This window comes from Gossypium arboreum, chromosome 4 (assembly GCF_025698485.1).
Source record: "Gossypium arboreum isolate Shixiya-1 chromosome 4, ASM2569848v2, whole genome shotgun sequence".
Classification (NCBI taxonomy): domain Eukaryota; kingdom Viridiplantae; phylum Streptophyta; class Magnoliopsida; order Malvales; family Malvaceae; genus Gossypium; species Gossypium arboreum.
In genome coordinates, this window is record NC_069073.1 from 97,202,524 (window position 1) to 97,213,180 (window position 10,657).

General features: G+C 38.4%; 1 non-coding gene across 1 annotated transcript; it reads left to right on the top strand.

Annotated features, from left to right (window-relative positions):
* Positions 1–6,769: 6,769 nt before the first annotated feature.
* Positions 6,770–6,876, top strand: LOC128292377 (small nucleolar RNA R71). Its single transcript, XR_008282362.1, has one exon. It is a non-coding gene; the product is annotated as a small nucleolar RNA R71 (small nucleolar RNA).
* Positions 6,877–10,657: the final 3,781 nt, after the last annotated feature.

Sequence of the window (10,657 nt, forward strand, 5' to 3'; positions counted from 1 at the left end):
AAAACTCCAAAACCCCTGAAAGAATTCTGAGAGAGATCTTCAGTCTTGGAGTAGCTTTGGCTTTTGGGATGGATCGTCTGGCTTTCTTCAAGTAATTCCCAGCGTGTGGTTTTGTATTCTAGAAAAGTTCTGGAGGGGGGCGGCCCTTTTTAAGTCATACTTAGGGTGTTTATATAGGCTTTGGATTGTCTTTCTTCCTCCCTAAGTATCCTTTTTCGTGTAAAATACAATTTTTTGAAAAAGGGACACGCCCGTGTGCCACGACCGTGTGACGTGATTGCCAGGCCGTGTTTGATCCTTTAAATTTCACTCGGCCGTGTGGGTCAATGGCCAGGCCGTGTGAATCGTGAAAGCCTTGGTCGACACCCTTGAAAGACATGGGCGTGTTAGCTGCCCGTGTGGCAAGGCTTAGGCCGTGTCATTTTCCCAATTTGGTCTATTTTATCCCTTTTTGGCTCGTTTTTGGCTCCTTTTGACTCTTGGTGCTCTCCTGAGTACAAAACATGAAATAACTGGATTAAGAGCACCAAAATCCACAAATCTGGTAATAAACATCCTTAAATATGCTAAGTATTTGGGGTAAAAATATGTATAATTTGGCATTTATCAAGTACCCTCACACTAAGCATTTACTTGTCCTCAAGCAAAACTCTCATTTACTGCTAGAATTCATTCCTTTCAATCACATAATCATTACTGATAATGTTACAAATTATTCCACATAAAATCATATAGTGAGAATTCAACTATAGGGGCATTAAAAGCCTCAAACAATCTAAATCAAATATTTTGATAATAAAATCATAGGTAATCTCCTTCCTCTAAGTAATTAACTTTAGTCCTAAACATACAAGAGATGACATCCTCACTAAAGATTCACTTAAATTACTTAAAGTGTTTAAGGTTCAAGATTAAGCACTCGATTGTCTGACATGAGAAGTTATTACCATAGGCTTGCATGAAAATCAAATTTCCACCACTTGTAAATGATATGATACACAAATCAAAAGGTCTTTGCATGGTTGTAACGGGGTTTAGGTTACGGGTATGGATACAAGCTGAAAAAAGAAGGTTAGAATCGAGATAATTTCAATATATTACCCCACTATTCAAAAACTTAATTACTGAATCACAAACAAATATATAGAACTATATTACATGAGCTCTCTTTTTTTTTCATGACAACTTTAGCTTGCTGAGGATTACACTAATAATACTGAGTTTTTTTTAAGAACAAATCAAGTCAATACAATATAGAAATCATACTTCATGATTCAGTAACAAAAAATGGTGAACATAGTGAGGTAACAATATTAAATTCAATCTCGATAAAAAAGGTCAAATTAAGTAAGAGGATTTCAACAATAATGGGTTAATGGGTTAATAATGAGGGTTAATCAATAAAAAGGGTTAGTAGGCTCAAGGAGATTCACTAATGGTTGAATTATGTGGGAAGGCTTTTTATGGAGTAAGTGGGTTAAATCCTAAGTGCCTTTATCATCTCAGTATATCAAATCATACGTGTGATCTCGACATGTATAATCGAAGCAAGTTCTAGAATAACAGTTCAATGTTGACACATTCAAACCACAAAAGAAGTGAGCAAGAAAGAAAGCTATATGCTCAAAAGGCTCAAAAATCTCACCAAAAATTTGGGTTTTTGATGTCATTCCTGTCTATTTAAGATTTCAAGATAATACCTCAATTCAGGATAATAATCTAAAAATTTTATTTCTCAAAATATCAACTTATCATGCTCGATTCTCTAATATCCTATAATCGAATAATCATGCATAATTCCCATGGTCTGATTCATGACATATCAACAATAATTATAGATCAATCAGAATTCATTCTATCAACATTATGAGAAAATCACTTAAGCACAAGATCAAATTTAGGGATTTGAGAATAATGCAAAAAGTTAGGTATCATGTTCATGTTCAGCCCCCCACACTTAAGATGTACATTGCTCTCAATGTACAAAGATAGATTATTCAAAATAAAGAAAATCATAAGAGGGAAGGAGGTGAAACTCCCTGTCATATGGATGCGGAGCTTGATTTTGAGGCTGAGGTGTTTGGGGAAGGTGGTAGCTACCACTGTTCTTGGCTAGATGAAGAAATTGGGTCATTGAACATGACACTCGTGAGGTATTATTCCCCATTTGTTTCCTTATTCTGTAAAATATTCCTGGTAGCTTTGCTTGGAAGTTTGAAGAATCATGAAGAGCTTATTAAGAGTTGGTGTGGAAGCGAGTGTAGTGGGACTACTTGTTAGAAATACCAGAAAAATGAAGAAAGTAGAATTTACTAATATAGATATGTCTTTCAAAAGAAAATAATAAAATTGAAATGAAAATAAAAATAAAAATAAAAAGATAAGAGGATTCAATGATCCTCGTCAATGGGGCCCTCAGGTGGTGGCACTGGGGTGGCAATGTGAAAGTGCTGGCACAGCTGCTGCATCATGACCTACATGTCATCCATCTATCTATCACGTCGCTGATCTTGCTCGTGAATCATCTCGAACTGTGTAGTGCAGTACTGCTCGAAGTAAGCGAGTCAGTCGGAAAGTTGTGCCAATGAAGTAGCTGCATGGACTGGTCGTTCCCTAGGTGGTGTGGTAGAAGGCTCCTCGTGCTGTGGGGGGACATCATGAGGAATGTCCTCAAGATCCTCCTCGTCAATGGCATAAGTGAGACGGTACTGAGGAGGATCAGTCCCATGTCGGCGCTCGATCATCCTCATGTGTAGCATAGTCATGATGCCTTGTGGGGACATCTGACCTATTAGTGTAAGCACTGATGACTAGGCCACGGTGTTGAGGAGGCCGAAGTGTCTGGCAAGGCGGGTCACGTAGGGGCCAATAGAGATTACTCCCTTCCGATGCCGCTCGGTCTGATAGAGAATGGCAAAGGCGATGAAGTATGCCAAGTTAGTTACATGTGCATTCGCCATGCACCATAAATAGTAGGCGTCGTAGGTGTTGACGACGCCGGTGCTCTCTCTCCTTTAGGTCAAGGTGTGGGCCAATATGGCATAGAGATAGTGTAAGGAAGGGGCGAGAGTGGCCTTCGAGCGGCTGGGGTCGTAGGTGGAAGAGAGTGGTGCCAAAGCCTTTCAGCATGAGGAAGGAGAAATATGAATATTGCGTGGTAATTCATTCATGCCCTCCTCTTCCATAAACTTATCGGTGTAAAGTCCCAGAGCTACTCCAAACTCTGGGACACTCATCGCGCAAACTAGACCGCCTAATCAAAATTGAATGGTACCGGGGTCGTCATTGTTTGTCATCACCACCTATAAATGAAAAGTAGTGCATAATTCTAAAGTTAGCTCTAAATAAGTGGGTTCAGAATAGCGAAGAACCGTTCCCATGGGTCTGTGGACAGGAGGGCGCGGATGGCATCAGCTAGCTGGACTTGCTCTACGGCAGCCTAGTCAATGCAGCGACTTCTAGTGAGGGGTCGCGTGCGTAGTATCTGAAATAGCTCCTCCTGCGAAGCCTGCAGAAACTCAAGGAATGGGTGCTAAACTTCGGCTGTGGCACATACCGAGGAAGAACTCAGTCCCCTACGTCTCTTTGAGGATGGGACCGTGGCCTTCTTGCCTCTTGATGATGACATAATGGACCTGAAAATGTATAAGCATTGATATAGTAGGTCTAAAATATGTTAACATTTAACGATGTCAAGCGAGAGGTGAGAAATGTATATGATTATTCAGAAACATTTACTAAAATCAAAGATGCATCATCAGTTAAACAAGAATCCTAAAACTAGTATATGCTATTTAGTAACTTAAACAATTCAAATATAGAAAATACTAAAGCAAATTCCTAACTTAATTAGAACAAATTGGTAATATTAACAATATCTTTGTAAAGCATATAGAATACTAATGTTAGCAACACAAATTAGAAAAACAAGGGTGAGAAAATGAACCAAAAGCTGCTGTAGGGTGGAGCACGGGCGTGTTGGTGGCAAGCACGGGCGTGTGGTGCAGGCGTACAACCGTGTAGAGGAAAAATGGAGGGAAAAGAGAGGGGAAAGTGAGGATTAATGCAGGGGGAGTGGAATTTAGAGTGGTTTGGGGGTTGAGGAAGTGAGAATCTGAGGAATAGTGGCCGGAATAGGGATGACGGAGTGGAGAAGGGGAGATTTCGGCTAGGGTTTTGAAAGGAAGAAGAAAATGAACATGATTTGCTTATATAGGGGAGGGCCACACGGCCTAGGGCTACGCCCGTGTACTCTGAAGGTGAGCCCGTGTTTTTCAAATTTTGCAATTTAGGTCGTGCCTGGCTACTATCCCACGCCCGTGTGTCTGGGGCGTGTATGGCACATGGCCATATCGCACGGTCGTGCCTAGCCCTGTTTGCTTCTCTCACACTCTTGTGTTAGGGTACCACGCCCTGTCGAAGAAATAGAATCGAGTCTTGCCCCTGGCATGCCCATGTTTTTCTATTCCTACGCCCGTGTTCACCTATCAAGTTCACCTATGGCCGTGGGGATTTATCGCATCCTGTGTTTTGGGGAAATCATGTCCTGCTTCCACACGACCGTATCGCACGTCCGTGTCTCCTCTCCTGTTTGGCTACAGCTTTAGGCACGCCCGTGTGCCTGGCCGTGTGTGCTAAAAAACTTTGTAATTCAAAAATAAATTTAATGATTTAAAGTGTTAGAAATTAAAAATAAAGAAATCAAAATATGTTAGTACTCGGGTTGCCTCCTGAGGAGCGCTTATTTATAGTCTAAGCTCGACTTACCTCTCTAGTGAATGGTCAGGGTGGTTCGAGGAGTTCGTGCTCCTCATTCCTGCTATTAATCTCATCAAAATAAGGTTTTAAACGGTTTTTGTTTACCTTAAAAGTGCCAAACCTGGGGTAACTTACCTTCACCGTACTGAATGGAAAAATACTGAGTACCGTAAGGGGGATTTCCTTGTTTGGTGTGGTAGTGACAATGTGGGGATCTGCGGCATCTAGTAAGACTTTATCACCAACCTTAAGTTGATTCGGAGAGGGATCTAACTCTTTCTGGCATAATTTCGATTTATCGTGTGTTCTTGGTTTATGTGCTCGCCATTCGACTAGCTCCTCTATCCGTAGCCTTCGTTCTTCATGAGTGTTTCCTCAATCATTACTGGAACATGGCTCGTGAACTTCTTTGAAACTTAATTTCTGCAAAGTAGGCTGTGTCATATTGTTAGTTTTAGTAGATTGGTATGGACTATTACCTTCAATGTTTGATGTGTTGCCAGAAGTATGAGCTTGAAGGGTGATCGTTTCGTCTCCTACGCGAAGCGTAAGCTTACTTGTACCAACATCAATAATTGTTTTAGCAGTTGCTAGAAAGGGCCTCCCTAAAATCAAAGGGGTGTAATTATCTTCTTCTATGTCTAGAACAACGAAATCAGCGGGAAATATAAACTTATCTACTTTCACTAGTACATCTTCAATAATACCCCTAGGAAATCTTATAGTTTTATCTGCCAATTGAATGCTCATCGTAGTTTGTTTAGGTTTCCCAAGACCTAGTTGCTTAAACATTTTGTAAGGCATGGCATTAATACTAGCCCCTAAATCACCTAATGCATGACTTATATCTAAACTACCAATTAAGCAAGGAATTGTAAAAATCCCTAGATCTTTCAATTTGTGGGGTAGCTTATTTTGTAGAATAGTTTAGCAGACTACGTTTAGCTCAACATGCGACGTTTCATCCAACTTCCGCTTATTTACTAAAAGCTCCTTTAAAAATTTCATTGCATTTGGAATCTACGACAAAGCTTCAATAAACGGTAAGTTAATATGTAATTTTTTTAAAAGTTTGAGGAATTTACTGAATTGTTTGTCTGAGCAGTCGTTCCTTGTCGCGTTAGGGTATGGGACACGAGGTTTGTAGTCGACAGTCACTGTTTGTTTGTATTTTGATCTACCTCATCTCTCCCTTTTCTTACCACTGTTTCTTGCCTTAGTTCTGGTTCAAGCTCAACGACTCCTTCGTCATTTTGGATATTAATTGCGCTGAGCTATTCCCTTGGGTTGAGTCTAGTGTTACTTGGCAAGCTACCCTGTGGTCATTCGGAGATTAGTTTAGAAAGCTGGCCAATCTGAGTTTCGAGCCCTTAGATCGATGCTTGTTGATTCTTAAATGCTGTCTTAGTGTTCTAAAAACGAGTTTCTGACACCGAAATAAACTTTGAGAGCATCTCTTCAAGGTTTGGCTTCTAGTCTTGTTGGTAAGGTGGTTGCTGAAAACCTCTGAAAACCCGAAGGATGTTGTGATCTTTGATTTCCTTGACCGCCCCACGAAAAATTGGGATGGTTCCTCCAACCTGCATTATAAGTATTACTATATGGGTTATTTTGAGATCTAAAGTTATTGTTACCCATATAGTTGACTTGTTCCTCTTTAGTTGTAGGATTGAAGGATTGATATTCTGTATACACACCTCCTCCGCTTGAGTCACACCTCATTACTGAATGTACCTGCATAGAACCAAGTAAACCATCAATTTTTTTATTGAGAAGTTCTACTTGATTTGACAGCATAGTAACTGAGTCGACGTTATAAACGCCAGTTGTTTTCATTGGCTTCGTCCTCATAACTTTCCACTGATAGTTATTCAATGACATCTTCTATATAAACTCATAGGCATCTTTCGGTGTTTTATTTTTGATGGTTCCGCCAGCAGCTGCGTCAACCATTTGCCGAGTCGAAGGATTCAAACCATTGTGGAATGTTTGTACTTGAAGCCAAAGTGGTAACCCATGGTGAGGGCAGCTTCTTAGTAAATTCTTGTATCTCTCCCATGCATCGTAAAGTGTTTCTAAATCCATTTGCACAAAAGAAGAGATATCATTACGTAATTTAGCCATTTTAGCCGACGAAAAATATTTTAGTAGGAATTTTTCAGTCATTTGTTCCCAAGTAGTAATTGATCCTCATGGTAACGAGTTCAACCATTATTTAGCTTTGTTCTTCAATGAAAAGGAAAACAACCGAAGACGTATGGCATCATCAGAAATGTCATTGATTTTAAATGTATCGTAAAATTCCAGAAAGTTTGCTAAGTGAGCGTTGGGATCTTCATCTTGCAAACCATCAAACTGAACAAACTGCTGTATCATTTGAATTGTGTTAGGTTTCAGTTCAAAAGTATTTGCAGCTACAGCAGGTCTAACTATGCTAGATTCAGTTCCTGTTAAAGAAGGTTTAGCATAATCATACATAGTACATGGAGTAGGATTTTGATTAGCCGCAATTGCAGGAGGTAGCTGATTGTTTTGGTTTTCATCCATCTCTTCAGTTGGGGGTTGAGTATTGTCTTCTTACTCGTTCTCCGTGTATCTTAAGCTTCGCTTTATTTCCCTTTGGTTTCTGCGAACTGTACGATCGATTTCTTCGTCAAAAAGTAATGGTCCAGACGGGTTTCTTCTAGTCATAAACTATAAAAACCTGCCAAGAGAGAGAAAAAGTAAATTAATAAATAATAATAATAAGATAAAATTAAATTGCAAGAAAAATAAATGGCTAAAATAATAAAAATTTAGCATTCCTAATATTTTAGTTCCCCAAAAATGGTGCCAAAAACTTGATCGCGTGATTCGTAACAAGTAATAAATATTTATAAAGAAGATTAAACCTAAACTAACTATTATCACAACGAAAAGGCAAGTGCACCTATCGAACAATAGTATAGTAATGGCAAGACCGAGATATCGTACCCAAGGGAACTAAAAGTACTAGTAATAACTATCTTTTTATTATTTAACCTTGAAATAAGAGGGGTTGTTTATTAAGTTGATTAACTAAGCTAATTAACTAATTAAAATAAAGCAAAGAGAAAATTTGGAAAAAGAGTTGAAGAAGAGTAATTGATCAAGATGACACCCAAGGAGGAATCCACCTAGATTTCACTTGTTATCTGACTCTGAACCAGACTATTTATTCATTTGACTTGATCCGTGAGACTCTCTAACCTATATTATTAAATCTTTTGAAACTAATAACGTCTAACCCTCAGTTGAATTAATTGAAATCTCTTTCTAATTAAAACCTCTAAGGAAGCAGTAAATCGATCTATGGACTCTCATATTAGGTTTCACCTTAATCTGGCAAAATCTCATAACCCTATTTCTAAGCGTTCGATCAACTCCGCTTAATTATGCCAAATCTACTCTTAGACAGGGACTTTTGCTCCTCTACATAAGCACATCAAATCATGAATTAATACCCGAAATATTAACTCAAGCATTAAAAACTCATAATTAAGAACAAATCAAGTATTTATTATACAATTCAGATAATAATAACAAGATCCATTATAGGTTTCATCCCCCTTAGGTATCTAAGGGGTTTAGTTCATAATAAAATAAGAGTACATCTCAAAAGTATAAAAATAACAAAACATAAAGAAAACTCCAAAACCCCTGAAGGAATTCTGAGAGAGATCTTAAGTCTTGGAGTAGCTCCGGCTTTTGGGATAGATCGTCTGGCTTTCTTCAAGTAATTCCCGACGTGTGGTTTTGTACTCCAGAAAAGTTCTGGAGGGGGGCGGCCCTTTCTAAATCATACTTAGGGTGTTTATATAGGCTTTGGATTGGCTTTCTTCCTCCCTAAGTATCCTTTTCCGTGTAAAATATAATTCTTTGAAAAAGGGACACGCCCGTGTGCCACGGCCGTGTGACGTGATTGCCAGGCCGTGTTCAATCCGTTAAATTTCACACAGCCGTGTGGGTCAATGGCTAGGCCGTGTGAATCGTGAAAGCCTTGGTCGACACCCTCGAAAGACACGGGCGTGTGAGCTGGTCGTGTGACAAGGCTTAGGCCGTGTCATTTTCTCGATTTGGTTTATTTTGTCCCTTTTTGGTTCGTTTTTGGCTCCTTTTGACTCTTGGTGCTCTCCTGAGTACAAAATATGAAATAACCGAATTAAGAGCACCAAAATCCACAAATCTAGTAATAAACATCCATAAATATGCTATGTATTTGGGGTAAAAATATGTATAATTTGGCATTTATCAGTTGCGGAATATGAGCGTGAGTTTGTTCAACTCAGTAAGTGTGCTTATGAAATTGTATCTTTTGAGGAATATATGGTATTCATTTTGAAGATGGCTTAAAAGATAAGATCAAGTTACTTGTAGGTGCAATGGGAATTAAAGAATTTGTGGTTTTTTCTGACAGAGCTTAGAAGATGGAAGAGGTACACAATCATAAGAAACAAAATAAGAAGAAAGCTCGTGATTTCAATAAACGCAATTCAAACAGGACATTTTCTGCTCCCCCATATAAGTAGATAAAAGAATTTGATGACCATTTTTCTGAGCTATTAGGGTTTTAGGGCAAAGATCGATCTATACAGAACAATATAAGATCATCGGCACCTTCAATGACTAGTTTGGGTAGCGTCTGACATGTAAACAAGCCAGAATGTAGTGAGTGTGGTCGAAATCACTTTGGCGTATATAAGAAGAAAGACGAATCCTGGTTTATTTGAGGATCTTCTGATCATTTCAGAAGAGATTACCAAAAGAAAAATGAGGCAAACATAGATCAGAATGCAAAACATTTTGTTACTTCTTCTAGAGGAAAAAGACCAGGAAATAGTGGTGCTACAATAGTCAACAAAAGTGGAACCAAAGACAAAGCAGAAGCTTAAGCTCTCGCCAGAGCTTATGTGATCCATGCACATGTAGAGACCTCAACTCCTAATGTTATCGCAGGTACATTTTTTTATCTTTGGTGTTATTGTATATGCATTAGTTGACCTTGGATCAATACATTCATATATATGCAGTACGTTAGTAACTAAAAAGAATTTACCAGTTGAGTCAACTGAATATGTCATTAAAGTAACAAATTTGTTAAGCTAGAGTATCGTAGTTGATTTGATATGCTAACAGTGTCCACTAAAAATTCAGGGCTACGACTTTCCTGCCAATTTGATGTTAATGTCATTTAACAAATTTGACGTTATTATGGGAATGGATTGGCTAACTGTTCATGATGTTGTTGTGATTTTTTCTTGAAAAAGAATTGATTTGAGATGCCAGAATGGGAAATTGATTTTTGTTGAATCCACAAAGTCTGATTGTGTTTCAAATATAGTTTCAAGGATTTCAGCATAGAAATTGAGCCGAAAAGGTTGTAATGCAATTTTAGCTTATTTTTTGGATTCTAGATTATTGAAAAAGAAAGTTGATCAAGTGCCAATGATATGCGACTTTACAAATACTTTTCCTAAAGAATTACCAGGTTTACCATCAAAGCAAGAAGTTGAATTTGTTATCGAGTTAATGCCAGGGACTACTTCGATTTTAATTGTTCCATATCAAATGGCTCCAATTGAACTAAAAGAACTAAAAGATCAGTTGCAAGAATTAATTGACAAAGGTTTTATTTGACAGAGCACATCAAGTGGGGTGCACCTATTTTATTTGTGAAGAAGAAAGACAGGTCAATGAGGTTGTGTATAGATTATTGATAATTGAATAAAGTCACAATGTTTTTGAAAATCGATCTTAGATCTGGTTATTATCAATTGTGAGTGAAAGATGTCAACGTACCAAAAATAGCGTTTAGAACTTGTTATAGACCTTACGAGTTTCTATTTATGTCATTTGGACTGATAAATGCCCTGACAGCATA